This window comes from Pseudophryne corroboree, chromosome 5 (assembly GCF_028390025.1).
Source record: "Pseudophryne corroboree isolate aPseCor3 chromosome 5, aPseCor3.hap2, whole genome shotgun sequence".
NCBI classification, from domain to species: domain Eukaryota; kingdom Metazoa; phylum Chordata; class Amphibia; order Anura; family Myobatrachidae; genus Pseudophryne; species Pseudophryne corroboree.
In genome coordinates this window covers 4,294,965-4,322,760 of record NC_086448.1, presented here as the reverse complement: position 1 = coordinate 4,322,760, position 27,796 = coordinate 4,294,965, and the positions used below count along the sequence as shown (strand labels likewise).

Below are 27,796 nucleotides of genomic sequence, written 5' to 3'. Positions count from 1 at the left end.
TTCGCTATCACTGCTCTTAGTGACTCCATCTTGAACTTGAATTTCTGTATGTACAGGTTCAAGGATTTCAGATTTAGAATAGGTCTTACCGAACCGTCCGGCTTCGGTACCACAAATAGTGTGGAATAATACCCCTTTCCCTGTTGTAGGAGGGGTACCTTGATTATCACCTGCTGAGAATACAGCTTGTGAATGGCTTCCAATACCGTCGCCCTTTCTAAGGGAGACGTTGGTAAAGCAGACTTTAGGAACCGGCGAGGGGGAGACCTTTCGAATTCCAACATGTAACCCTGAGATACTATCTGCAGGATCCACGGGTCCACCTGTGAGCGAGCCCACTGTGCGCTGAAATTCTTTAGTCGACCCCCCACCGCTCCTGAGTCCGCTAGTAAAGCCCCAGCGTCATGCTGATGGCTTTGTAGAACCCGGGGCGGGCTTCTGTTCCTGGGCAGGGGCTGCTTGCTGCCCTCTCTTACCCTTTCTTCTGCCTCGGGGCAGATAAGACTGTCCTTTTGCCCGCTTGTTTTTATAGGAGCGAAAGGACTGCGGCTGAAAAGACGGTGTCTTTTTCTGTTGGGAGGGGGTCTGAGGTAAAAAAGTGGATTTGCCGGCAGTTGCCGTGGCCACCAGATCCGATAGACCGACCCCAAATAATTCCTCTCCTTTATATGGCAATACTTCCATATGCCTTTTGGAATCCGCATCACCTGACCACTGTCGCGTCCATAAACTTCTTCTGGCAGATATGGACATCGCATTTACTCTCGATGCCAGAGTGCAAATATCCCTCTGAGCATCTCGCATATAAAGAAACGCATCCTTTAATTGCTCTAAAGTCAATAAAATACTGTCCCTATCCAGGGTATCAATATTTTCAGTCAGGGAATCCAACCACACTACCCCAGCACTGCACATCCAGGCTGAGGCTATTGCTGGTCGGAGTATAACACCAGTATGTGTGTAAATACTCTTCATTGTAGTTTCCAGCCTCCTATCTGCTGGATCCTTGAGGGCGGCCGTATCAGGAGACGGCAACGCCACTTGTTTTGATAAACGTGTGAGCGCTTTATCCACCCTAGGGGGTGTTTCCCAGCGCGCCCTAACCTCTGGTGGGAAAGGGTATAATGCCAATAACTTCTTTGAAATTAGCAGTTTTCTATCGGGGTTAACCCATGCTTCATCACACACGTCATTCAATTCCTCTGATTCTGGAAAAGCTACAGGTAGTTTTTTCACCCCCCACATAATACCCCTTTTTGAGGTACCAGCAGTATCAGAGATCTGCAAAGCCTCCTTCATTGCCGTGATCATATAACGTGTGGCCCTATTGGAAAATACGTTTGTTTCTTCACCGTCGACACTAGATTCATCTGTGTCGGTACCTGTGTCGACTGACTGAGGTAAGGGACGTTTTACAGCCCCTGACGGTGTCTGAGACGCCTGAGCAGGTACCAACTGGTTTTCCGGCCGTCTCATTTCGTCAACTGACTTTTGTAATGTACTAACATTATCACGTAATTCCATAATTAAAGCCATCCATTCCGGTGTCGACTCCCTAGGGGGTGACATCACCATTACCGGCAATTGCTCCGCCTCCATACCAACATCGTCCTCATACATGTCGACACACACGTACCGACACACAGCAGACACACAGGGAATGCTCTTATCGAAGACAGGACCCCACTAGCCCTTTGGGGAGACAGAGGGAGAGTTTGCCAGCACACACCAAAAGCGCTATAAAATGTATATAAACAACCCTAAAAGGTGTTGTTTCTGTTATATGCGCTTTAAAATATATAAATATCGCCAAAATATGCCCCCCTTCTCTTTGTTACCCTGTTTCTGTAGTGCAGTGCAGGGGAGAGTCCTGGGAGCCTTCCTCACAGCGGAGCTGAGCAGGAAAATGGCGCTGTGTGCTGAGGAGAATAAGCCCCGCCCCCTTTTCGGCGGGCTTTTCTCCCGGGTTTTGAGATATCTGGCCTGGGTTAAATACATACATATAGCCTCAATGGCTATATGTGATGTATTCCTTTGCCATAAAAGGTATTAAATATTGCTGCCCAGGGCGCCCCCAGCAGCGCCCTGCACCCTCCGTGACCATTCAGTGTGAAGTGTGTAGCAACAATGGCGCACAGCTGCAGTGCTGTGCGCTACCTTCATGAAGACTGAAGAGCCTTCTGCCGCCTGTTTCCGGACCCTCGATCTTCAGCATCTGTAAGGGGGATCGGCGGCGCGGCTCCGGGACGAACCCCAGGGTGACCTGTGTTCCGACTCCCTCTGGAGCTATGTCCAGTAGCCTAAGACTCCAATCCATCCTGCACGCAGGTGAGTTGAAAATCTCTCCCCTAAGTCCCTCGATGCAGTGAGCCTGTTGCCAGCAGGACTCACTGAAAATAAAAAACCTAAAAACTTTTTCTAAGCAGCTCTTTAGGAGAGCCACCTAGATTGCACCCTGCTCGGACGGGCACAAAAACCTAACTGAGGCTTGGAGGAGGGTCATGGGGGGAGGAGCCAGTACACACCATGTGATCCTAAAAGCTTGCTTTTGTGCCCTGTCTCCTGCAGAGCCGCTATTCCCCATGGTCCTGACGGAGTCCCCAGCATCCACTAGGACGTTAGAGAAAGATGGGTACACGGGGTATATACAGTGTATAATAGATGGGTACAGGGGGTATATACAGGGTGTAATAGATGGGTACAGGGGGTATATACAGGGTGTAATAGATGGGTACAGGGGGTATATACAGGGTGTAATAGATGGGTACAGGGGGTATATACAGGGTGTAATAGATGGGTACAGGGGGTATATACAGGGTGTAATAGACGGGTACAGGAGGTATATACAGTGTGTAATAGATGGGTACAGGGGGTATATACAGGGTGTAATAGATGGGTACAGGGGGTATATACAGGGTGTAATAGATGGGTGCAGGGGGTATATACGGGGTGTAATAGATGGGTACAGGGGGTATATACAGGGTGTAATAGATGGGTACAGGGGGTATATACAGTGTGTAATAGATGGGTACAGGGGGTATATACAGGGTGTAATAGATGGGTACAGGGGGTATATACAGTGTGTAATAGATGGGTACAGGGGGTATATACAGGGTGTAATAGATGGATAGAGGGGGGTATATATATATATATATATATATATATATATATAGGGGTACAGGGGTATATAACAGTGTGTAATAGAGGAGTATCCCTGATATACACAGGGTGTAATAGAGGGGTGAGTGTATATAGCTATATAGTGTATATGGAGGCACACTCACTTATAGGCAGGGGCCCCTGGCCGGCCCTCTCAGGGTGTATATATATATATATATATATATATATATACAGTGTGTAATAGAGGAGTACAGGGGTATATACAGGGTGTAATAGATGGATAGAGGGGGGTATATATATATAGGGGTACAGGGGTATATACAGGGTGTGATAGAGGGGTGAGTGTATATAGCTGTGGAGTGTATATGGAGGCACTCTCACTTATAGGCAGGGGCCCCTGGCCGGCTCTCTCAGGGTGTATATATATATATATATATATATATATATATATACATACACATACAGTGTGTAATAGAGGAGTACAGGGATATACACAGGGTGTAATAGATGGATAGAGGGGTGTATATATATATATATATATATATATATATATAGGGGTACAGGGGTATATACAGTGTGTAATAGAGGAGTACAGGGGTATATACAGGGTGTAATAGAGGAGTACAGGGGTATATACAGGGTGTAATAGATGGATAGAGGGGGGTGTATATATATATATATATATAGGGGTACAGGGGTATATACAGTGTGTAATAGAGGAGTACAGGGATATACACAGGGTGTGATAGAGGGGGGAGTGTATATAGTGTACACGGTATATGGAGACACACTCACTTATAGGCAGGGGCCCCTGGCCGGCTCTCTCAGGGTGTAATATAGGGGTATAGGGGTATATACAGGGTGTAATAATAAGATTTTACTCACCGGTAAATCTATTTCTCGTAGTCCGTAGTGGATGCTGGGGACTCCGTAAGGACCATGGGGAATAGACGGCTCCGCAGGAGACTGGGCACATCTAAAGAAAGATTTAGGTCTATCTGGTGTGCACTGGCTCCTCCCTCTATGACCCTCCTCCAAGCCTCAGTTAGGAACTGTGCCCGGAAGAGCTGACACAATAAGGAAGGATTTTTGAATCCCGGGTAAGACTCATACCAGCCACACCAATCACACCATATAACACGTGATAGGAACCCCGGTTAACAGTATGATAACAATTGGAGCCTCTGAAGAGATGGCTCACAACAAAACCCGATTTTTGTAACAATAACTATGTACAAGTATTGCAGACAATCCGCACTTGGGATGGGCGCCCAGCATCCACTACGGACTACGAGAAATAGATTTACCGGTGAGTAAAATCTTATTTTCTCTGACGTCCTAGTGGATGCTGGGGACTCCGTAAGGACCATGGGGATTATACCAAAGCTCCCAAACGGGCGGGAGAGTGCAGATGACTCTGCAGCACCGAATGAGAGAACTCCAGGTCCTCCTCAGCCAGGGTATCAAACTTGTAGAATTTAGCAAACGTGTTTGCCCCTGACCAAGTAGCTGCTCGGCAAAGTTGTAAAGCCGAGACCCCTCGGGCAGCCGCCCAAGATGAGCCCACCTTCCTTGTGGAATGGGCTTTTATTGATTTAGGCTGCGGTAATCCTACCGCAGAATGCGCCAGCTGAATAGTGCTACAAATCCAGCGCGCAATAGACTGCTTTGAAGCAGGAGCACCCAGCTTGTTGGGTGCATACAGGATAAACAGCGAGTCAGTTTTTCTGACTCCAGCCGTCCTGGAAACATAAATTTTCAGGGCCCTGACTACGTCCAGCAACTTGGAATCCTCCAAGTCCCTAGTAGCCGCAGGTACCACAATAGGTTGGTTCAAGTGAAAAGCTGAGACCACCTTCGGGAGAAACTGAGGACGAGTCCTCAATTCTGCCCTATCCATCTGGAAAATCAGATAAGGGCTTTTTCAAGACAAAGCCGCCAATTCTGAAACCCGCCTGGCCGAAGCCAGGGCCAACAGTATGACCACTTTCCACGTGAGATATTTTAATTCCACAGTCTTAAGCGGTTCGAACCAATGTGATTTCAGGAATGCCGAAACCACATTGAGATCCCAAGGTGCCACTGGGGGCACAAAAGGAGGCTGAATATGCAGAACTCCTTTGACAAACGTCTGAACTTCAGGCAGTGAAGCTAGTTCTTTCTGGAAGAAAATCGACAGAGCCGAAATCTGGACCCCAATTTGAGGCCCAACGTCACCTCTGCGTGCAGGAAGTGTAGGAATCGACCCAGTTGAAATTTCTCCTTCGGGGCCTTCATGGCCTCACACCAAGCAACATATTTCCGCCAAATGCGGTAATAATGTCTTGCGGTGACATCCTTCCTGGCTTTGATCAGGGTAGGGATGACTTCCTCCGGAATACCCTTTTCCTTTAGGATCCGGTGTTCAACCGCCATGCCGTCAAACGCAGCCGCGGTAAGTCTTGGAACAGACAGGGTCCCTGCTGCAGCAGGTCTTGTCTGAGCGGCAGAGGCCAAGGGTCCTCTGCCAGCATCTCTTGAAGTTCCGGGTACCAAGCTCTTCTTGGTCAATCCGGAACCACGAGTATGGTTTTCACTCCTCGCAATCTTATTATTCTCAGTACCTAGGGTATGAGAGGTAGAGGAGGAGACACATAAACCGACTGGTACACCCGCGGTGTCACTAAAGCGTCCACAGCGATCGCCTGAGGGTCCCTTGACCTGGCGCAATATCTTTTCAACTTTTTGTTGAGGCGGGACGCCATCATGTCCACCCGTGGTCATTCCCAACGGTTTTACCCGCATTTGGAAACTTCTGGAAGAAGTCCCCATTCTCCCGGGTGTAGGTCGCCCATCGGAGAATCTTTGTGGCTTCTGCCATCGCCATCCTGGTTCTTGTGCCGCCCTGTCTGTTTACATGGGCGACCGCCGTGATATTGTCTGATTGGATCAGTACCGGCTGGTTCTGAAGCAGGGGCCTTGCTTGAAGTGAAATCTCCTTGGAAATTTCTTCCCTGTGTGACTGCACCCCAGCCCCGAAGGCTGGCCTCCGTGGTCACCAGGACCCAGTCCTGTATTTCGAATCTGCGGCCCTCTAGTAGATGAGCCCTCTGCAGCCACCACAGCAGCGACAACCTGTTTCTTGGCGACAGGGTTATCCGCTGTTGTATCTGTAGATGGGACCCGGACCATTTGTCCCACAGGTCCCACTGGAACGTCCTTACGTGGAACCTTCCGAATGGAATTATGCTTCGTACGAAGCTACCATTTTTTTTCAGGACTCGTGTGCTTCCACTGGAAGAAACACTCTTTTCTGGTCTGTGTCCAGAATCATTCCCAGGAACAGAAGACGTGTCGTCGGGACCAGCTGTGACTTTGGAATATTGAGAATCCAGCCGTGCTGTTGTAGCACTTCCCGAGAGAGTGCTACTCCCACTACCAACTGTTCCCTGGACCTCGCCTTTATCAGGAGATCGTCCAAGTACGGGATAATAAAAACTTCCTTCTTGCGAAGGAGTATCATCATTTCGGCCATTACCTTGGTAACGACCTTCGGTGCCGTGGACAACTCCAACGGCCGCGTCTGGAACTGATAGTGACAGTCCTGTACCACAAATCTGAGGTACTCCTGGTGAGGAGGGTAAATGGGGACATGCAGGTACGCATCCTTGATGTCCAGGGAGACCCTGTAATCCCCCTCGTCCAGGCTCGTAATAACCGCCCTGAGCGATTCCATCTTGAACTTGAATCTTCTGATATAAAAGTTCAAGTATTTTAATTTTAAGATGGGTCTCACCGAACCGTTCTGTTTCGGTACCACAACCATTGTGGAATAGTAACCCCTTCCTTGCTGAAGGAGGGGCACCTTGACAATCACTTGTTGTGATTATAGTGTTGAATAGCCACCAACACCGCCTCCCTGGTAGAGGGAGGTGCCGGCAAGGCAGATTTTAGGAAACGGCGGGGGGAAGAACGTCTCGAACTCCAGCCTGTACCCCTGAGATACTACTTGAAGGACCCAGGGATCCATGTGAGAGAGCACCCTGGGCGCTGAAATTTCTGAGACGGGCCCCCACCGTACCCGGGTCCGCCTGAGCAGCCCCAGCGTCATGCTGTGGACTTACCGGACGTAGGGAGGACTTCTGCTCTTGGGAACTAGCTGTGTGCTGCAGCTTTTTCCTCTACATTTGCCTCTCGGCAGAAAGGATGAGCCTCTAGCCCTCTTGCTTTTCTGGGGCCGAAAGGACTGTACTTGATGATACGGTGCTTTCTTTTGTTGTGGGGTAGCCTTGTGGCAAAAAAGTCGATTTCCCAGCAGTAGCTGTGGAAACGAGGTCTGAAAGACCATCCCCAAACAGTTTTACCCCCTTATAGGGCAAAACTTCCATGTGCCGATTCGAGTCGGCATCGCCTGACCATTGCCGAGTCCATAACCCCCGTCTGGCGGCAATGGACCTAGCGCTTATTTTTGATGCCAGCCGGCAAATATCCCTCTGTGCATCACGCATGTATAAGACCGCGTCTTTAATATGGTCAATCGTTAGCAAAATATTGTCCCTATCCATAGTAATTTTCCGACAGGGAATCTGACCACGCAGCGGGAGCACTGCACATCCATGCCGAAGCAATGGCTGGTCGCAATATAATGCCCGAGTGTGTGACTATATGTTTTAGGGTAACCCCCTGCTTTTTATCAGCAGGTTCCTTCAGGGCGGCCGTATCCGGAGACGGTAGTGCCACCTTTTCTGATAAGCGTGTAAGCGCTGTATCTACCCTATGGGGTGTTTCCCAACGTGACCTATCCTCTGGCGGGAAAGGGTACGCTGCCAATTACCGTTTAGAAATTATCAATTTCTTACCGGGGGAAGACCACGCTTCCTCACACACCTTATTTAATTTCTCAGATGCAGGAAAAACTACTGGGAGTTTTCTCTCACCAAACATAATACCCTTTTATGTGGTACCTGGGGTATTATCATAAATGTGTAATACATTTTTAATCGCCTCAATCATGTAACGGGTGGACCTATTTGGAGGGTACACTAGTCTCATCGTCGTCGACACTGGAGTCGGTATCCGTGTCGACATCTGTTTCTGCCATCTGAGGTAGCGGGCGTTTTTAGAGCCCCCCATGACATTTGAGACGCTGGAACAGGCACAAGCTGAGTAGCCGGCTGTTCTGTGTCGTCGACCTTTTGTGTAAGGAGTTGACACTTTCACGTAATCCTTCCATAAGTCCAACCACACCGGTGTCGATCCCGCAGGGGGTGACATCACATTTACAGGCATTCGCTCCGCCTCCACATCATTATCCTCCTCATACATGTCGACACAGCCGTACCGACACACAGCACACACACAGGGAATGCTCCGACAGAGGACAGGACCCCACAAAGCCCTTTGGGGAGACAGAGGGAGAGTATGCCAGCACACACCAGGGCGCTATATATCACAGGGATATCACATATAAGAGTGTTTTCCCGTATAGCTGCCTATATATATTGTATACTGCGCCTAAATTGTGCCCCCCCTCTCTTTTTAACCCTTTCTGTAGTATTGACTGCAGGGGAGAGCCAGGGAGCTTCCCTCCAACGGAGCTGTGAGGGAAAAATGGCGCCAGTGTGCTGAAAGGAGATAGCTCCGCCCCTTTTTTCGCGGACTTTCTCCCGCATTTTTATGGATTCTGGCAGGGGTTAATAAAGCACCTATATAGCCTCTGGGGCTATATATGGTGCCAGTTTGCCAGCCAAGGTGTCAGTATTGCTGCTCAGGGCGCCCCCCCCCAGCGCCCTGCACCCATCAGTGACCGAAGTGTGTGGTGTGTGTGAGGAGCAATGGCGCACAGCTGCAGTGCTGTGCGCTACCTTGGAGAAGACAGAAGTCTTCAGCTGCCGATTTTCCGGACCACCTTCTTGCTTCTGGCTCTGTAAGGGGGACGGCGGCGCGGCTCCGGGAACGGACGCCGAGGTCGGGTCCTGTGTTCGATCCCTCTGGAGCTAATGGTGTCCAGTAGCCTAAGAAGCCCAAGCTACCACCACTTAGGTAGGTTCGCTTCTTCTCCCCTTAGTCCCTCGATGCAGTGAGTCTGTTGCCAGCAGGTCTCACTGAAAATAAAAAACCTAAATATACTTTCTTTCTAGGAGCTCAGGAGAGCCCCTAGTGTGCATCCAGCTCAGCCGGGCACAAGATTCTAACTGAGGTCTGGAGGAGGGGCATAGAGGGAGGAGCCAGTGCACACCAGATAGACCTAAATCTTTCTTTAGATGTGCCCAGTCTCCTGCGGAGCCGTCTATTCCCCATGGTCCTTACGGAGTCCCCAGCATCCACTACGGACTACGAGAAATAGATTTACCGGTGAGTAAAATCTTATTATTACACCCTGTATATACCCCTATACCCCTATATTACACCCTGAGAGAGCCTTACGGAGTCCCCAGCATCCACTAGGACGTCAGAGAAAATAAGATTTTACTTACCGATAAATCTATTTCTCGGAGTCCGTAGTGGATGCTGGGGTTCCTGAAAGGACCATGGGGAATAGCGGCTCCGCAGGAGACAGGCACAAAAAGTAAAGCTTTTTCCGATCAGGTGGTGTGCACTGGCTCCTCCCCCTATGACCCTCCTCCAGACTCCAGTTAGGTACTGTGCCCGGACGAGCGTACACAATAAGGGAGGATTTTGAATCCCGGGTAAGACTCATACCAGCCACACCAATCACACCGTACAACTTGTGATCTAAACCCAGTTAACAGTATGATAACAGCGGAGCCTCTGAAAGATGGCTTCCTTCAACAATAACCCGAATTAGTTAACAATAACTATGTACAATTTATGCAGATAATCCGCACTTGGGATGGGCGCCCAGCATCCACTACGGACTCCGAGAAATAGATTTATCGGTAAGTAAAATCTTATTTTCTCTATCGTCCTAGTGGATGCTGGGGTTCCTGAAAGGACCATGGGGATTATACCAAAGCTCCCAAACGGGCGGGAGAGTGCGGATGACTCTGCAGCACCGAATGAGAGAACTCCAGGTCCTCCTTAGCCAGAGTATCAAATTTGTAAAATTTTACAAACGTGTTCTCCCCTGACCACGTAGCTGCTCGGCAAAGTTGTAATGCCGAGACCCCTCGGGCAGCCGCCCAAGATGAGCCCACCTTCCTTGTGGAGTGGGCCTTTACAGATTTAGGCTGTGGCAGGCCTGCCACAGAATGTGCAAGTTGGATTGTGCTACAGATCCAACGAGCAATCGTCTGCTTAGACGCAGGAGCACCCATCTTGTTGGGTGCATACAATATAAACAACGAGTCAGATTTTCTGACTCCAGCTGTCCTTGCAATATATATTTTTAATGCTCTGACAACGTCCAGTAACTTGGAGTCCTCCAAGTCACTTGTAGCCGCAGGCACTACAATAGGCTGGTTCAGATGAAATGCTGACACCACCTTAGGGAGAAAATGCGGACGAGTCCGCAGTTCTGCCCTGTCCGAATGGAAAATCAGATATGGGCTTTTGTAAGATAAAGCTGCCAGTTCTGACACTCTCCTGGCCGAAGCCAGGGCTAGTAACATGGTCACTTTCCATGTGAGATATTTTAAATCCACCTTTTTTAGTGGTTCAAACCAATGCGATTTTAGAAATTCCAAAACCACATTGAGATCCCACGGTGCCACTGGAGGCACCACAGGAGGCTGTATATGCAGCACTCCCTTAACAAAGGTCTGGACTTCAGGGACTGAAGCCAATTCTTTTTGAAAGAAAATCGACAGGGCCGAAATTTGAACCTTAATAGATCCCAATTTGAGACCCATAGACAATCCTGATTGCAGGAAATGCAGGAATCGACCCAGTTGAAATTCCTCCGTCGGAGCACTCCGATCTTCGCACCACGCAACATATTTTCGCCAAATTCGGTGATAATGTTGCACGGTTACTTCCTTCCTTGAATCAAAGTAGGAATGACTTCTTCCGGCATGCCTTTTTCCTTTAGGATCCGGCGTTCAACCGCCATGCCGTCAAACGCAGCCGCGGTAAGTCTTGAAACAGACAGGGACCCTGCTGAAGCAAGTCCCTCCTTAGAGGTAGAGGCCACGGATCTTCCGTGATCATCTCTTGAAGTTCCGGGTACCAAGTCCTTCTTGGCCAATCCGGAACCACTAGTATCGTTCTTACGCCTCTTTGCCGTATAATTCTCAATACCTTTGGTATGAGAGGCAGAGGAGGAAACACATACACCGACTGGTACACCCAAGGCGTTACCAGCGCGTCCACAGCTATTGCCTGCGGATCTCTTGACCTGGCGCAATACCTGTCCAGTTTTTTGTTGAGGCGAGACGCCATCATGTCCACCATTGGTCTTTCCCAACGGGTTACCAGCATGTGGAAGACTTCTGGATGAAGTCCCCACTCTCCCGGGTGAAGATCGTGTCTGCTGAGGAAGTCTGCTTCCCAGTTGTCCACTCCCGGGATGAACACTGCTGACAGTGCTATCACATGATTCTCTGCCCAGCGAAGAATCCTTGCAGCTTCTGCCATTGCACTCCTGCTTCTTGTGCCGCCCTGTCTGTTCACATGGGCGACTGCCGTGATGTTGTCCGACTGGATCAACACCGGTTTTCCCTGAAGCAGAGGTTCTGCCTGGCTTAGAGCATTGTATATTGCTCTTAGTTCCAGAATGTTTATGTGAAGAGACGTTTCCAGGCTCGTCCATACTCCCTGGAAGTTTCTTCCTTGTGTGACTGCTCCCCAGCCTCTCAGGCTGGCGTCCGTGGTCACCAGGATCCAATCCTGTATGCCGAATCTGCGGCCCTCCAATAGATGAGCACTCTGCAACCACCACAGAAGAGACACCCTTGTCCTTGGAGACAGGGTTATCCGCAGGTGCATCTGAAGATGCGACCCTGACCATTTGTCCAACAGATCCCTTTGGAAAATTCTTGCGTGGAATCTGCCGAATGGAATTGCTTCGTAAGAAGCCACCATTTTTCCCAGGACTCTTGTGCATTGATGTACAGACACCTTTCCTGGTTTTAGGAGGTTCCTGACAAGCTCGGATAACTCCTTGGCTTTTTCCTCCGGGAGAAAAACCTTTTTCTGAACCGTGTCCAGAATCATCCCTAGGAACAGCAGACGAGTTGTCGGCATTAACTGGGATTTTGGAATATTCAGAATCCACCCGTGCTGTTTTAGCACTTCTTGAGACAGTGCTAATCCCATCTCTAGCTGTTCTCTGGACCTCGCCCTTATTAGGAGATCGTCCAAGTATGGGATAATTAATACGCCTTTTCTTCGAAGAAGAATCATCATCTCGGCCATTACCTTTGTAAAGATCCGAGGTGCCGTGGACAATCCGAACGGCAGCGTCTGAAACTGATAGTGACAGTTTTGTACAACGAACCTGAGGTACCCCTGGTGTGAGGGGTAAATTGGAACGTGGAGATACGCATCCTTGATGTCCAAGGATACCATAAAGTCCCCCTCTTCCAGGTTCGCTATCACTGCTCTGAGTGACTCCATTTTGAACTTGAACTTCTTTATGTACAGGTTCAAGGACTTCAGATTTAGAATAGGCCTTACCGAGCCATCCGGCTTCGGTACCACAAAAAGAGTGGAATAATACCCCTTCCCTTGTTGCAGAAGAGGTACCTTGACTATCACCTGCTGAGAGTACAGCTTGTGAATGGCTTCCAAAACCGTCTCCCTTTCGGAGGGGGACGTTGGTAAAGCAGACTTCAGGAAACGGCGAGGTGGATCTGTCTCTAATTCCAACCTGTATCCCTGAGATATTATCTGCAGGATCCAGGGATCTACTTGCGAGTGAGCCCACTGCGCGCTGTAATTTTTGAGACGACCCCCCACCGTCCCCGAGTCCGCTTGAGAAGCCCCAGCGTCATGCTGAGGCTTTTGTAGAAGCCGGGGAGGGCTTCTGATCCTGGGAAGGAGCTGCGTGTTGCTGTCTCTTCCCTCGACCTTTGCCTCGTGGCAGATATGAATAGCCCTTTGCTCTCTTATTTTTAAAGGAACGAAAGGGCTGCGGTTGAAAAGTCGGTGCCTTTTTCTGTTGGGGAGTGACTTGAGGTAGAAAGGTGGATTTCCCGGCTGTAGCCGTGGCCACCAAATCTGATAGACCGACTCCAAATAACTCCTCCCCTTTATACGGCAAAACTTCCATATGCCGTTTTGAATCCGCATCGCCTGTCCACTGTCGCGTCCATAAAGCTCTTCTGGTCGAAATGGACATAGCACTTACCCGTGATGCCAGTGTGCATATATCTCTCTGTGCATCACGCATATAAAGAAATGCATCCTTTATTTGTTCTAACGACAGTAAAATATTGTCCCTGTCCAGGGTATCAATATTTTCAATCAGGGACTCTGACCAAACTACCCCCGCACTGCCCATCCAGGCAGTCGCTACAGCTGGTCGTAGTATAACACCTGCATGTGTGTATATACTTTTTTGGATATTTTCCATCCTCCTATCTGATGGATCTTTAAGTGCGGCCGTCTCAGGAGAGGGTAACGCCACTTGTTTAGATAAGCGTGTTAGCGCCTTGTCCACCCTAGGAGGTGTTTCCCAGCGCTCCCTAACCTCTGGCGGGAAAGGGTATAATGCCAATAATTTCTTTGAAATTATCAGCTTTTTATCAGGGGCAACCCACGCTTCATTACACACGTCATTTAGTTCTTCTGATTCAGGAAAAACTATAGGTAGTTTTTTCATACCCCACATAATACCCTGTTTAGTGGTACCTGTAGTATCAGCTAAATGTAACGCCTCCTTCATTGCCAAAATCATATAACGTGTGGCCCTACTGGAAAATACGGTTGATTCGTCACCGTCACCACTGGAGTCATCGCCTGTGTCTGGGTCTGTGTCGACCGACTGAGGCAAAGGGCGTTTCACAGCCCCTGACGGTGTTTGAGTCGCCTGGACAGGCACTAATTGATTGTCCGGCCGTCTCATGTCGTCAAACGACTGTTTTAGCGTGTTGACACTATCCCGTAGTTCCATAAATAAAGGCATCCATTCTGGTGTCGACTCCCTAGGGGGTGACATCCTCATATTTGGCAATTGCTCCGCCTCCACACCAATATCGTCCTCATACATGTCGACACACACGTACCGACACACAGCAGACACACAGGGAATGCTCCTAACGAAGACAGGACCCACTAGCCCTTTGGGGAGACAGAGGGAGAGTTTGCCAGCACACACCAAAAGCGCTATATATATATATCAGGGATAGCCTTATAATAAGTGCTCCCTTATAGCTGCTTTGTTTTATCAAAATATCGCCATAAATGTGCCCCCCCCTCTCTGTTTTACCCTGTTTCTGTAGTGCAGTGCAGGGGAGAGACTTGGGAGCCGTCCTGACCAGCGGAGCTGTGAGAGGAAATGGCGCCGTGTGCTGAGGAGATAGGCCCCGCCCCTTTTCTGGCGGGCTCGTCTCCCGCTATTTAGAAAAATTAGGCAGGGGTTAAATATCTCCATATAGCCTCTAGGGCTATATGTGAGGTATTTTTAGCCTTTATAGGTAATCATTTTGCCTCCCAGAGCGCCCCCCTCCCAGCGCCCTGCACCCTCAGTGACTGCCGTGTGAAGTGTGCTGAGAGGAAAATGGCGCACAGCTGCAGTGCTGTGCGCTACCTTTAGAAGACTGCAGGAGTCTTCAGCCGCCGATTCTGGACCTCTTCTGATTTCAGCATCTGCAAGGGGGCCGGCGGCGTGGCTCCGGTGACCATCCAGGCTGTACCTGTGATCGTCCCTCTGGAGCTTGATGTCCAGTAGCCAAGAAACCAATCCATCCTGCACGCAGGTGAGTTGACTCCTTCTCCCCTCAGTCCCTCGTTGCAGTGATCCTGTTGCCAGCAGGACTCACTGTAAAATAAAAAACCTAAGCTAAACTTTTCTAAGCAGCTCTTTAGGAGAGCCACCTAGAATTGCACCTTTCTCGGCCGGGCACAAAAATCTAACTGGAGTCTGGAGGAGGGTCATGGGGGGAGGAGCCAGTGCACACCACCTGATCGGAAAGCTTTACTTTTTGTGCCCTGTCTCCTGCGGAGCCGCTATTCCCCATGGTCCTTTCAGGAACCCCAGCATCCACTAGGACGATAGAGAAATAGGGGGTATATATATATATATATATATATACATACAGTGTGTAATAGAGGAGTACAGGGGTATATACAGGGTGTAATAGATGGATAGAGGGGTGTATATATATATATATATATAGGGGTACAGGGGTATATACAGGGTGTAATAGATGGATAGAGGGGGGTATATATATATATATATAGGGGTAATAGAGGAGTACAGGGGTATATACACAGGGTGTAATAGATGGATAGAGGGGGGTATATATATATATATATATATAGGGGTACAGGGGTATATAACAGTGTGTAATAGAGGAGTACAGGGATATACACAGGGTGTAATAGAGGGGGGAGTGTATGTAGTGTACACGGTATATGGAGGCACACTCACTTATAGGCAGGGGCCCCTGGCCGGCTCTCTCAGGGTGTATATATATATATATATATATATATATATAGGGGTACAGGGGTATATACAGCGTGTAATAGAGGAGTACAGGGATATACACAGGGTGTAATAGAGGGGGGAGTGTATGTAGTGTACACGGTATATGGAGGCACACTCACTTATAGGCAGGGGCCCCTGGCCGGCTCTCTCAGGGTGTATATATATATATATATATATAGTGTGTAATAGAGGAGTACAGGGATATACACAGGGTGTAATAGAGGGGGGAGTGTATGTAGTGTACACGGTATATGGAGGCACACTCACTTATAGGCAGGGGCCCCTGGCCGGCTCTCTCAGGGTGTATATATATATATATATATATATATATAGTGTGTAATAGAGGAGTACAGGGATATACACAGGGTGTAATAGAGGGGGGAGTGTATGTAGTGTACACGGTATATGGAGGCACACTCACTTATAGGCAGGGGCCCCTGGCCGGATCTCTCAGGGTGTGTATATATATATATATATATATATATATATACAGTGTGTATAGAGGAGTACAGGGATATACACAGGGTGTAATAGAGGGGGGAGTGTATGTAGTGTACACGGTATATGGAGGCACACTCACTTATAGGCAGGGGCCCCTGGCCGGCTCTCTCAGGGTGTATATATATATATATATATATATATATATATATATATATATATATATACAGTGTGTAATAGAGGAGTACAGGGATATACACAGGGTGTAATAGAGGGGTGAGTGTATATAGCTATGTAGTGTATATGGAGGCACACTCACTTATAGGCAGGGGCCCCTGGCCGGCTCTCTCAGGGTGTATGTATGTATATATATATATATATATATATATATATATATATACAGTGTGTAATAGAGGAGTACAGGGATATACACAGGGTGTAATAGAGGGGTGAGTGTATATAGCTATGTAGTGTATATGGAGGCACACTCACTTATAGGCAGGGGCCCCTGGCCGGCTCTCTCAGGGTGTATGTATATATATATATATATATATATATATATACAGTGTGTAATAGAGGAGTACAGGGATATACACAGGGTGTAATAGAGGGGTGAGTGTATATAGCTATGTAGTGTATATGGAGGCACACTCACTTATAGGCAGGGGCCCCTGGCCGGCTCTCTCAGGGCCACAACACACTACAATCGCTTCCCTCGCTCACAGTTGCCGCTGAGGTAGTGGGCGAGGCTATTAGGAGACGCTGGCTGCTGATTGGCTGGGCGGCCATCTTGGATCACCCCGGCTGAGGGGCCTCAGTGCGCGATATAAACAAGGACACAGGAGGCGCCGCTAGCTTGGTACACCCAGTTCTATGGAACGTTGCTGGCCAATCAGCGGCTGGGGTGCCGGTCAGCTGATGCGGAGTGTGAAGCGCGTGTACCAGGGATAGGACGGAGGTTCCAGTGTCCGCTACAGGTGAGGAGAACCCCGGTCACTGTCCGTACCCGGCCCCGGCTATACTCTGCTGCCAGAGGAGGGGGGGAGATGGGGGCCACGTCTAGACCACAGGCTAACGTAGGGGGGCTTTCAGTTGCCCGGAAACTCTCCTTCCAGACAGGCAGCCCATGGCGACCAATCAGCATTGAAGTAACATTTATAATTTGCATACTATAAAAGTGTACGGAGCAGCTGATTGGTTGCCATGGGCAACTTCACCCTCTTATCACCCCGGGATAGGTAGTGATTGCCTGCGGGCGGGCGGGTGGGCGGGATGCCTCTGTTATGTATCTGGTGTTTTATATTTATATAATATTAGCAGTGTCTTATATAGCGCAGCAAATTCCCTTACACGTTACAACTGTAACTATTCCATATACCGGTCTCCTACGTGTCGCAGCGCGTCCCATGTACTCATCCCGCAATACACAGCGACGCCGGCGCCCGGGAACTGATCTCACACCGTCTCCTCCGCCCCGGGGTCACAGTCCAGTGCTCCGTGTCCCGCGGATCACTTCACCTGCCCTCTCCCCACCTCACTCTCCCTGCACCTCCTATCCTCTCCCCACACCACCTCACCCCGCACCTCCTCACCTGCCCTCTCCCCGCACCTTCTCACCTGCCCTCTCCCCACCTCACTCTCTCTGCACCTCCTGCCCTCTCCCCGCACCTCCTCACCTGCCCTCTCCCCACCTCGCTCTCCCTGCACCTCCTGCCCTCTCCCCGCACCTCCTCACCTGCCCTCTCCCCACCTCGCTCTCCCTGCACCTCCTGCCCTCTCCCCGCACCTCCTCACCTGCCCTCTCCCCACCTCACTCTCCCTGCACCTCCTGCCCTCTCCCCGCACCTCCTCACCTGCCCTCTCCCCGCACCTCCTCGCCTGCCCTCTCCCCACCTCGCTCTCCCTGCACCTCCTGCCCTCTCCCCGCACCTCCTCACCTGCCCTCTCCCCGCACCTCCTCACCTGCCCTCTCCCCGCACCTCCTCACCTGCCCTCTCCCCGCACCTTCTCACCTGCCCTCTCCCCACCTCACTCTCTCTGCACCTCCTGCCCTCTCCCCGCACCTCCTCACCTGCCCTCTCCCCACCTCACTCTCCCTGCACCTCCTGCCCTCTCCCCGCACCTCCTCACCTGCCCTCTCCCCGCACCTCCTCGCCTGCCCTCTCCCCACCTCGCTCTCCCTGCACCTCCTGCCCTCTCCCCGCACCTCCTCACCTGCCCTCTCCCCGCACCTCCTCACCTGCCCTCTCCCCGCACCTCCTCACCTGCCCTCTCCCTGCACCTCCTCACCTGCCCTCTCCCTGCACCTCCTCTCCCTGCACCTCCTCACCTGCCCTCTCCCTGCACCTCCTCACCTGCCCTCTCCCTGCACCTCCTCACCTGCCCTCTCCCTGCACCTCCTCACCTGCCCTCTCCCCGCACATCCTCACCTGCCCTCTCCTCGCACCTCCTCACCTGCCCTCTCTTCGCACCTCCTCACCTGCCCTCTCCCCACCCCATTCTCCCTGCACCTCCTGCCCTCCTCACCTGCCCTCTCCCCGCACCTCCTCACCTGCCCTCTCCCTGCACCACCTCACCTGCCCTCTCCCCACCTCACTCTCCCTGCACCTCCTGCCCTCTCCCCACCTCACTCTCCCTGCACCTCCTGCCCTCTCCCCGCACCTCCTCACCTGCCCTCTCCCCACCTCACTCTCCCTGCACCTCCTGCCCTCACCCCGCACCTCCTCACCTGCCCTCTCCCCACCTCACTCTCCCTGCACCTCCTGCCCTCTCCCCGCACCTCCTCACCTGCCCTCTCCCCACCTCACTCTCCCTGCACCTCCTGCCCTCTCCCCGCACCTCCTCACCTGCCCTCTCCCCGCACCTCCTCGCCTGCCCTCTCCCCACCTCGCTCTCCCTGCACCTCCTGCCCTCTCCCCGCACCTCCTCACCTGCCCTCTCCCCGCACCTCCTCACCTGCCCTCTCCCCGCACCTCCTCACCTGCCCTCTCCCCGCACCTTCTCACCTGCCCTCTCCCCACCTCACTCTCTCTGCACCTCCTGCCCTCTCCCCGCACCTCCTCACCTGCCCTCTCCCCACCTCACTCTCCCTGCACCTCCTGCCCTCTCCCCGCACCTCCTCACCTGCCCTCTCCCCGCACCTCCTCGCCTGCCCTCTCCCCACCTCGCTCTCCCTGCACCTCCTGCCCTCTCCCCGCACCTCCTCACCTGCCCTCTCCCCGCACCTCCTCACCTGCCCTCTCCCCGCACCTCCTCACCTGCCCTCTCCCTGCACCTCCTCACCTGCCCTCTCCCTGCACCTCCTCTCCCTGCACCTCCTCACCTGCCCTCTCCCTGCACCTCCTCACCTGCCCTCTCCCTGCACCTCCTCACCTGCCCTCTCCCTGCACCTCCTCACCTGCCCTCTCCCTGCACCTCCTCACCTGCCCTCTCCCCGCACATCCTCACCTGCCCTCTCCTCGCACCTCCTCACCTGCCCTCTCTTCGCACCTCCTCACCTGCCCTCTCCCCACCCCATTCTCCCTGCACCTCCTGCCCTCCTCACCTGCCCTCTCCCCGCACCTCCTCACCTGCCCTCTCCCTGCACCACCTCACCTGCCCTCTCCCCACCTCACTCTCCCTGCACCTCCTGCCCTCTCCCCACCTCACTCTCCCTGCACCTCCTGCCCTCTCCCCGCACCTCCTCACCTGCCCTCTCCCCACCTCACTCTCCCTGCACCTCCTGCCCTCACCCCGCACCTCCTCACCTGCCCTCTCCCCACCTCACTCTCCCTACACCTCCTATCCTCTCCCCACACCACCTCTCCCCGCACCTCCTCGCCTGCCCTCTCCCCGCACCTCCTCGCCTGCCCTCTCCCCGCACCTCCTCGCCTGCCCTCTCCCCGCACCTCCTCGCCTGCCCTCTCCCCGCACCACCTCGCCTGCCCTCTCCCCGCACCACCTCACCTGCCCTCTCCCCGCACCTCCTCACCTGCCCTCTCCCCACCTCACTCTCCCTGCACCTCCTATCCTCTCCCCGCACCTCCTCACCTGCCCTCTCCCCACCTCACTCTCCCTGCACCTCCTGCCCTCTCCCTGCACCTCCTCACCTGCCCTCTCCCCGCACCTCCTCACCTGCCCTCTCCTCCCCTCTCCCCGCACCTGCTCACCTGCCCTCTCCTCACCTTCCCTCTCCTCGCACCTGCTCACCTGCCCTCTCCTCACCTGCCCTCTCCCCGCACCTCCTCACCTGCCCTCTCCCCGCACCTCCTCACCTGCCCTCTCCCCGCACCTCCTCACCTTCCCTCTCCTCGCACCTGCTCACCTGCCCTCTCCTCACCTGCCCTCTCCCCGCACCTCCTCACCTGCCCTCTCCCCGCACCTCCTCACCTGCCCTCTCCCCGCACCTCCTCACCTGCCCTCTCCCCGCACCTCCTCACCTGCCCTCTCCCCGCACCACCTCACCTGCCATCTCCCCGCACCTCCTCACCTGCCCTCTCCACACCTCACTCTCCCTGCACCTCCTATCCTCTCCCCACACCACCTCTCCCCGCACCACCTCGCCTGCCCTCTCCCCGCACCTCCTGCCCTCACCCCGCACCAGGGACAAAACCTGCACACTCTCAGGAATTATTCATTGCGAGGGCTGTAGCTAAAGTGTAACACTATAATCACCACAGCAGGTGCACTACAACACCCAGCATACGGCTGTGTCCGTTTCCTTTGCTGCACTGTGTACGTTCCCCCACTGTTGGGGCGTCTCCCGGTTATATAGCCCAATCTCCAGGCTGCGTTCTGTCTGCACGCTCAGCGCTTCTGGGTGATTCAGAGCGGTGTTGTGCGTTTTCACACAGCAACCAATCAGGTCTGAACTGCGCCGACGGCGGTCTCAGCCCAGCGATCGTCTCTGCCTGATTGACAGGCAGAGGTGTTCGCTCAGTGGGAGGGGGCGGACCGGCGGTGTTTGGCCGCCGTTTTAGAAGTGCGGTCCGGGCAGATGTAACGTGCAGAGAGAGTTAGATTTGGGTGGGTATGACAGGATGGTCCCGTATGAAAGCACTCACCGCTTTCGCGTCCCGTCTCCTGTGCACAGAATGGAGGGTTAGGTCACACGGGACCTGAACACATAGGGGATTCCCGCTTACCGCCAGTAACCGCCTGTTACTGACTCCACCCACTGCGCTGTGGGTGGGTTTATGTTGCCACCACCAAAACTCCTAACCTGCCGTGGTGTTTGGAACCACGGTTCTGCTCTGTATGTGCTGACACACTGCGTTACCACACCTGTGTGGTGTTGACGAATCCTTGCTAGGCCTCTACCGGTAGCTGGCGAAAATTGGAGACGTTAGGTGCTTCCCTGGACAGCCGGAGGACGGGGCTAGGTTTGGCATAACCCTGTAGGTCACAAGATGAAGCAATCTTCTTGAGGCAGATGTTTATTTGCTCAATAATAGCTTTAAAAAAGACTCATCCCTATTGCTTGGGGCAACAGCATACAACAAGATGTTCCAGCAGAATAAAGATGGTACAAATACAATACAATGGGGCAGCAGCCCTCCTTTTATCCTACTCCAATACACATTACCACAGGGGGTAAGCCCGCCCTGTGGTGTACAACCAATCAATGTGTACCCATGGGCTGTGCATGCCTTGGTCACATGCACAGCTACCATTGTCCTCTATGGACAGTGGGGAGTGGTCACTCTCCTTTGTCTGTCCCATCCTGGAGGGTCAGGATACGCCCCGGTGCCGTTCAGTCTAGGCTGGGGGAAGTTTTCCCGCCTAAACTGACTTCCAGAAACCTGCCCGGGACCTAGCCCACTGTCTGCAGCCTGGATTCGGGCTCCAGAGCCGGGCAGCCTAGATCCCCGGTCAGGGTCTCCTGGCCATTACGGGTGATCTCCATGGAGCTCCGGAAAACCACTCAGCTTGTTTCAAAGCTGAGCTTCTCCTCTCTCTTCCAATGCCACTTTCAAGTGTGAGGCTGGAAGAGAAAGCATTCTGTTTTGGGGGAAAAGGTATGGGAGAATCCATCAGCCTGCACAGCCATGGATTCCCCCCTCCTGGGACACACAACCAAGTAAGTGCAATTTACCTTTAAATACATGTCATTTAAACACGTGTTTCCCTTTAAATCTACACCGAGCCTGTGTCCTGCACAGGCTCCACATTCCCAGGCACTGCAGTGCCTCACAACACAATATATATATATAGATTTGGAAGGTGCCCTCGCACTGATAAAAAATTGTAGATACTTCTTCTTAAAATCACCAAAGCTTTTATTGTCGATGTTTCGGTCTGATGACAGGCCTTTTTCAAGACAGGTGATGTATCATCCTCATCAGTTGATCATCATAGACAACACATACATAGTCTGCAAAAACACAGTAATATACAGTCACAAGCAATATGCCTCACCGGCCCCTATGGGCACCCGACAGTGACAATAATGGACCAGTCACCAAAAAACACCTATTAAGAGTGTGCCTAGAGGATATAACCATCCTACTCTTATTACCTGGGATACATCAAAGAATCATTTAATACCTACCGGCAAATCCTTTTCTCTAACGTCCTAGAGGATGCTGGGACTCCGTAAGGACCATGGGGATAGACGGACTCCGCAGGAGACATGGGCACATTTGACTCTGGGTGTGCACTGGCTCCTCCCTCTATGCCCCTCCTCCAGACCTCAGTTTTAGACTGTGTACCACAATTCTCATACATAATACAGCTAAGATGTAAGTATTGAGAGAGTGATTATCGTACTACTAGAGGCTGGTGGCCATAGATGGAGATGAGCCTTTACTAGCAGGGTAAAGATGGTCGTTAAGGAGGGGAGAGCTGCGAGTGAAATGTGTCGAGACGAGGGCTTAGATAACAAGAGGAAAGAGGGCCCTGTTCTGAAGAGCTAACAATCTAGTGCGGAGGGGCGACAGACAGATGACAAGAGGTGGTGACTTTCACCAGGGTATTCTCAGTTGAGTGGAGTGGGCGAAAGCCAGATTGTAGTGGATCGAGGATGGAGTTGTCAGAGACGTGACTTGTGAGACGGCTGTAGACCAGTCGTTCAAGTAATTGGAGGCGAAAAGGGAGAAGAGAGATGGGGCGGTAGTTAGTGGGTGATGAGGGGTCGAGGTTGGGTTTTTTGAGAATAGGTAAGACCAGAGCATGTTTGAATGGCGAGAGGAAGATGCCGGTAGAGAGGGACAGGTTAAAGAAGTGAGCAAGGTGGGAGCAGGCAGTGGGGGAGAGGGAGTGGAGAAGACGGGAGGGAAGGGGGTCCAGGGGGCAGGTGGTGGTGGGGGGGGTAAGATGAGGGAGTGGACTTACTTTTCTGAAGTGGGATGGAAGGAGGACAGGGTGGGATAGATGGAGGGGAGGAACAGAGGGGGCAGGGGGGTAGCAGCGGGGTGACGGCGGGAGATGTCGTGTCGGATGTCCTCAATTTTGGAGATGAAGAAGGAGGCAAAGTCAGTGACAGTGAGGGAGGGGAGGAGGAGGGGGCGAAGGAGAGTGTTGAAGGTTTCAAAGAGACGGCGTGGACAGGAGGACTAAGAAGAGATGAGTGCTTGGAAAAAGGATTGCTTGGCGAGTGAAAGAGCAGAGCTGTAGGAGGAGAGGATGAACTTGAAATGGAGGAAGTCCGGCAGAGAGTGAGATTTCCTCCAGGAGTGTGAGCATTTTTGTAAGAAACATGTTAGTTTGGTGTGCCAGGGTTGGGGTTTGGAGCGGCGGAGGAGGACAGAGGAGAGGGGGGGGCCACAGAGTCGAGAGCAGTGGTTAGGGAAGAGTTATAGAAGGAGGCTGCCTGGTTGGAACAAGTCATAGTGGAAAGAGGAGAGAGGAAAGTCTCGAGGGAGGACATGAAAGTGTGGTTGAGAGACCTAAGATTGCGTCTGGTGGTGGGTCTGGGCGTGGAGAGGAGGAAGGAGGATGAGAGGGTGAAAGAAAGCAGATGGTGGTCAGAGAGAGGGAAGGAAGAGTTTGAGAAATCAGAGAGATCACATCGGTGGGTGAAGACAAGGTCGAGGAAGTGGCCGAGATTGTGAGTAGGGATGGAGGTCCATTGAGAAAATCCAAAGGAGGAGGAAAGGGCGAGAAGATTAGTGGGAGCAGCATTAGTGATGTCAATAGGGATGATAAAGTCACCGAGGATGACAGAGGGGAGGTCGGAGGAGAGAAAGTGGGGAAGCCAGGCAGCCACACCTCACCCAAATCGAAGTCTCTCTGCACATGTTATATCTGCCCCACCTGCAGTGCACATGGTTTTGCCCAATTGCTAACAAATGTGCTGCTGCACTCAGGTGTGAGGCCCTGTCTCCCTGGCACCCACCCTGGGTCTGATGGATGTAGGCCTCCTGTCACTCCAGCTGCTACCAGGACATCCAGGTTTATATCCCTGTGTGACCTGTTATTTATATAGCGTGCACACATTCCGCAGCGCTGTACAGAGAATGTTGTGTTCCTCCGTGTGTTATAGCAGGATGCGCAAAGCCCCGGTCTCCAACAGGCCAATCACAGTAACGTCAATTCACTTAAATTATCAGCAACTTTTAATGTCTTCCTCCATAGGGCGAGCCGCGTCTCCTGATCTATAGAGATGGCAGCTGGGCCTCTAACCATAACACAATGGTATGCCGTGCCGGTACTGGCGGGCACCCCCCCTGAGCCGCCACTGGGTGCTGTACCTGCACCCCCCTGAGCCGCCACTGGGTGCTGTACCTGCACCCCCCTGAGCCGCCACTGGGTGCTGTACCTGCACCCCCCTGAGCCGCAGAAATAAATTAACTGCTGGAAAAGCGCCTCAACATAGGAAATGTAACATACAGTAAACGTGTGTAATAAAAGCAAATTTCTGAGATACTGCGCTTGCCGAACAACTATGTGTCATGTTGTAGTGGGAAAGATATCAAGAAAAAACGGCTGCGCTGAATGTCAGAAATAATGATTAGAAAGAGCCAGCGTTTATCATTTAAAAATTTATTACATAATAAGACTGAGTATAAATTTATAATACCAGTTCAAAACAATAAGTATTTAAAATAACCCACAGAGCTTGTATCAGGGTATCTGACAGATGGAAGAATTCTACTAGGCTGTAGCTATAATATAAAGCTGGAGTCCGTGTTCCACAGCTGCCAATGTATATTGCTGATTGTGCACAAGAAAGAACAATGGGTGAAATGACTGTGTATCACCAATTACCGTTCAGTTGTAAGTACTCAGGTGGGCTGGTCAGCGTACCGGGCGTCCCCGGTCGGATGTCCTGCGTTGCCCACAAGAAGCTATGCAGCAGAGAGATGATGTGTCGCCGTGTATTGGAGGACTGGCTGAAGCGGCATAAATGGTGACCGCCGTTGTAGGCGGAATAGCAGTCCAAGATGCACCCGTCTGGGTGTGATGGAGTAGCACCAGCGTGAGACACCTGAACAAGGTGTGTGGAAAAGGCGGTTCCTACCGCGTTTCGTCACGTTCCACGTGACTTTTTCACCTTGAAAAACTAATTAGCTGGGTTCCTGCATTTCAGATCACACATTGATAAGGGCACTATTTAGAGGTAAGTCTTGGATACATTTATATAATGTGATAGTATTAGGAATGTTGGGGAACCATGTGATGAAGTTACCGGGTCGCGGTACATGGGCCCGCATATTTGTGTGCTAAGAACTTCAATTATACTCCATGTTGATTGTGAGAGTTTATTTAAATTATTTTTACTATCCGTGTTCTTAGTACTTGCAGTGTGCATCTGCATCTCTCTTCCTCCATACAGTGTGCATCTGCATCTCTCTTCCTCCATACAGTGTGCACCTGCATCTCTCTTCCTCCATACAGTGTGCACCTGCATCTCTCTTCCTCCATACAGTGTGCACCTGCATCTCTCTTCCTCCATACAGTGTGCATCTGCATCTCTCTTCCTCCATACAGTGTGCATCTGCATCTCTCTTCCTCCATACAGTGTGCATCTGCATCTCTCTTCCTCCATACAGTGTGCATCTGCATCTCTCTTCCTCCATACAGTGTGCACCTGCATCTCTCTTCCTCCATACAGTGTGCTAGTTCAGCACGGTTGGATTGTCAACTTCAAGACATCAAATCTGATTCCGTCTCAACAACTTCAATTCCTAGGAATGATTCTCGATACGGTGAATCAAAGAATTTTACCTGCTAGAAGAGAAGGTACAGAGTATTCGTCATCTGGTACAATTAGTGCTCAAGCCACGCACAGTCTCGGTACATTTGTGCATTCGTCTCTTAGGCACAATGGTGGCAGCTTTCGAAGCGCTTCAGTTTGGAAGATTTCACTCACGTCCTTTTCAACTGGATGTGCTCGCACAGTGGTCGGGCTCGCATCTGCAGATTCACCACAGGGTGCGGTTGTCTCCACGGGCAAGGGTGTCTCTACTCTGGTGGCTCAAAGTACACAATCTAACCGCACGGAAACGGTTCGGCGTCTGGAATTGGATAATTCTATCGACGGACGCGAGTCTCAGAGGTTGGGGAGCTGTGATCCAAGATTGTCAGCTTCAGGGTCTCTGGACAGTTCACGAAAGATTGCTGTCTATAAATGTCCTGGAACTCCGGGCAATTTACACCGCGCTGCGACAGGCAGTGCACATGCTCCGGTCTCAGACTGTCCAGGTGCAGTCAGACAACGCGTCGGCAGTCGCGTACATCAACAAACAAGGAGGAACGAGAAACCGCATGGCCATGCGGGAAGTAGCTCGAATCCTCAATTGGGCCGAGTATCACCAAGTGATATTGTGTTGAACTGGGAAGCGGATTATCTCAGCCATCTGGATTTTCATCCAGGAGAATGGGCTTTACATCCAGAAGTGTTCCAGATGTTGGTCCAGCGGTGGGGTTACCCACAGGTGGACCTGATGGCATCTCGCCACAATCACCAAACTCCCCAGTATGTATCCAGAACGAGAGATCCAAAGGCAGTGGCAGTGGATGCTCTCACAATCGCGTGGCCGTACAGCCCTAGTGTATCTGTTACCACCGTTTCTGCTGCTTCCTCAGTTGCTAAAGCGGATCAAACAAAAGTCCACCACAGTCATACTAGTGGCGCCTCATTGGCCTCGGAGAGCTTGGTTCTCTGATCTCCCCGGACTACTCGCAGACGGTCTTTGGCCACTCCCGCTACGTCCGGACATGTTACAACAGGGTCCGTTCTTTTACCCCGATTTTAGCACGGCTGTGTTTGACGGGGTGGCTGTTGAGACCGCACTCTTAAAAAGAGAGGGTATTCTGGAATTGGTTATTAGGAAGCCGGTTACGGCAGCTCATTATTACAGAATTTGGCGAGCCTATATAGGTTGGTGTGAAGCTCGGAAGTTTCCGACATCATCTTTCAGCTTATCCAGTCTTCTGTTATTTCTACAAACAGGGTTAGATGGAGGACTGCGTTTATCTACACTAAAGGTGCAGGTCTCTGCTTTGTCAATTTACTTTCAAAGACGTTTGGCTTTTTTGCTGACTGTACACACTTTCCTGCAAGGTGTCCCCAGAGTACAACCTCCATTTATACCACCTACAGCGCCATGGGACTTGAATCTGGTTTTAGATTTTTTACAGTCTTCATATTTTGAACCCTTACAACAAGTGGATGTTAAATTTCTCACTTGGAAAACTATTTTTCTCTGACGTCCTAAGTGGATGCTGGGACTCCGTAAGGACCATGGAGAATAGCGGCTCCGCAGGAGACTGGGCACAACTAAAAGA

The 27,796-nt window shown here is 51.5% G+C and overlaps 2 protein-coding genes across 4 annotated transcripts in view; one reads left to right on the top strand and one right to left on the bottom strand.

The window, feature by feature from the left end:
- Nucleotides 1-16,893, bottom strand: part of FBXL6 (F-box and leucine rich repeat protein 6) — a 236,357-nt gene extending 219,464 nt beyond the window's left edge. Inside the window, exon 1 of one of the 3 annotated variants that reach the window (XM_063921065.1) lies at nt 16,743-16,893. The gene's annotated coding sequence lies outside the window, so the exon portion shown is untranslated. Of the gene's footprint in view, nt 1-3,284; nt 3,305-3,501; nt 3,531-16,742 lie in introns of those variants that run through there. The other 2 variants (XM_063921066.1, XM_063921067.1) reach the window with 2 other exon arrangements.
- Nucleotides 16,894-16,919: 26 nt separating this feature from the next.
- Nucleotides 16,920-27,796, top strand: part of SLC52A2 (solute carrier family 52 member 2) — a 218,210-nt gene continuing 207,333 nt past the window's right edge. The window contains exon 1 of the mRNA XM_063921069.1: nt 16,920-17,064. The gene's annotated coding sequence lies outside the window, so the exon portion shown is untranslated. The remainder of the gene's footprint in view (nt 17,065-27,796) is intronic.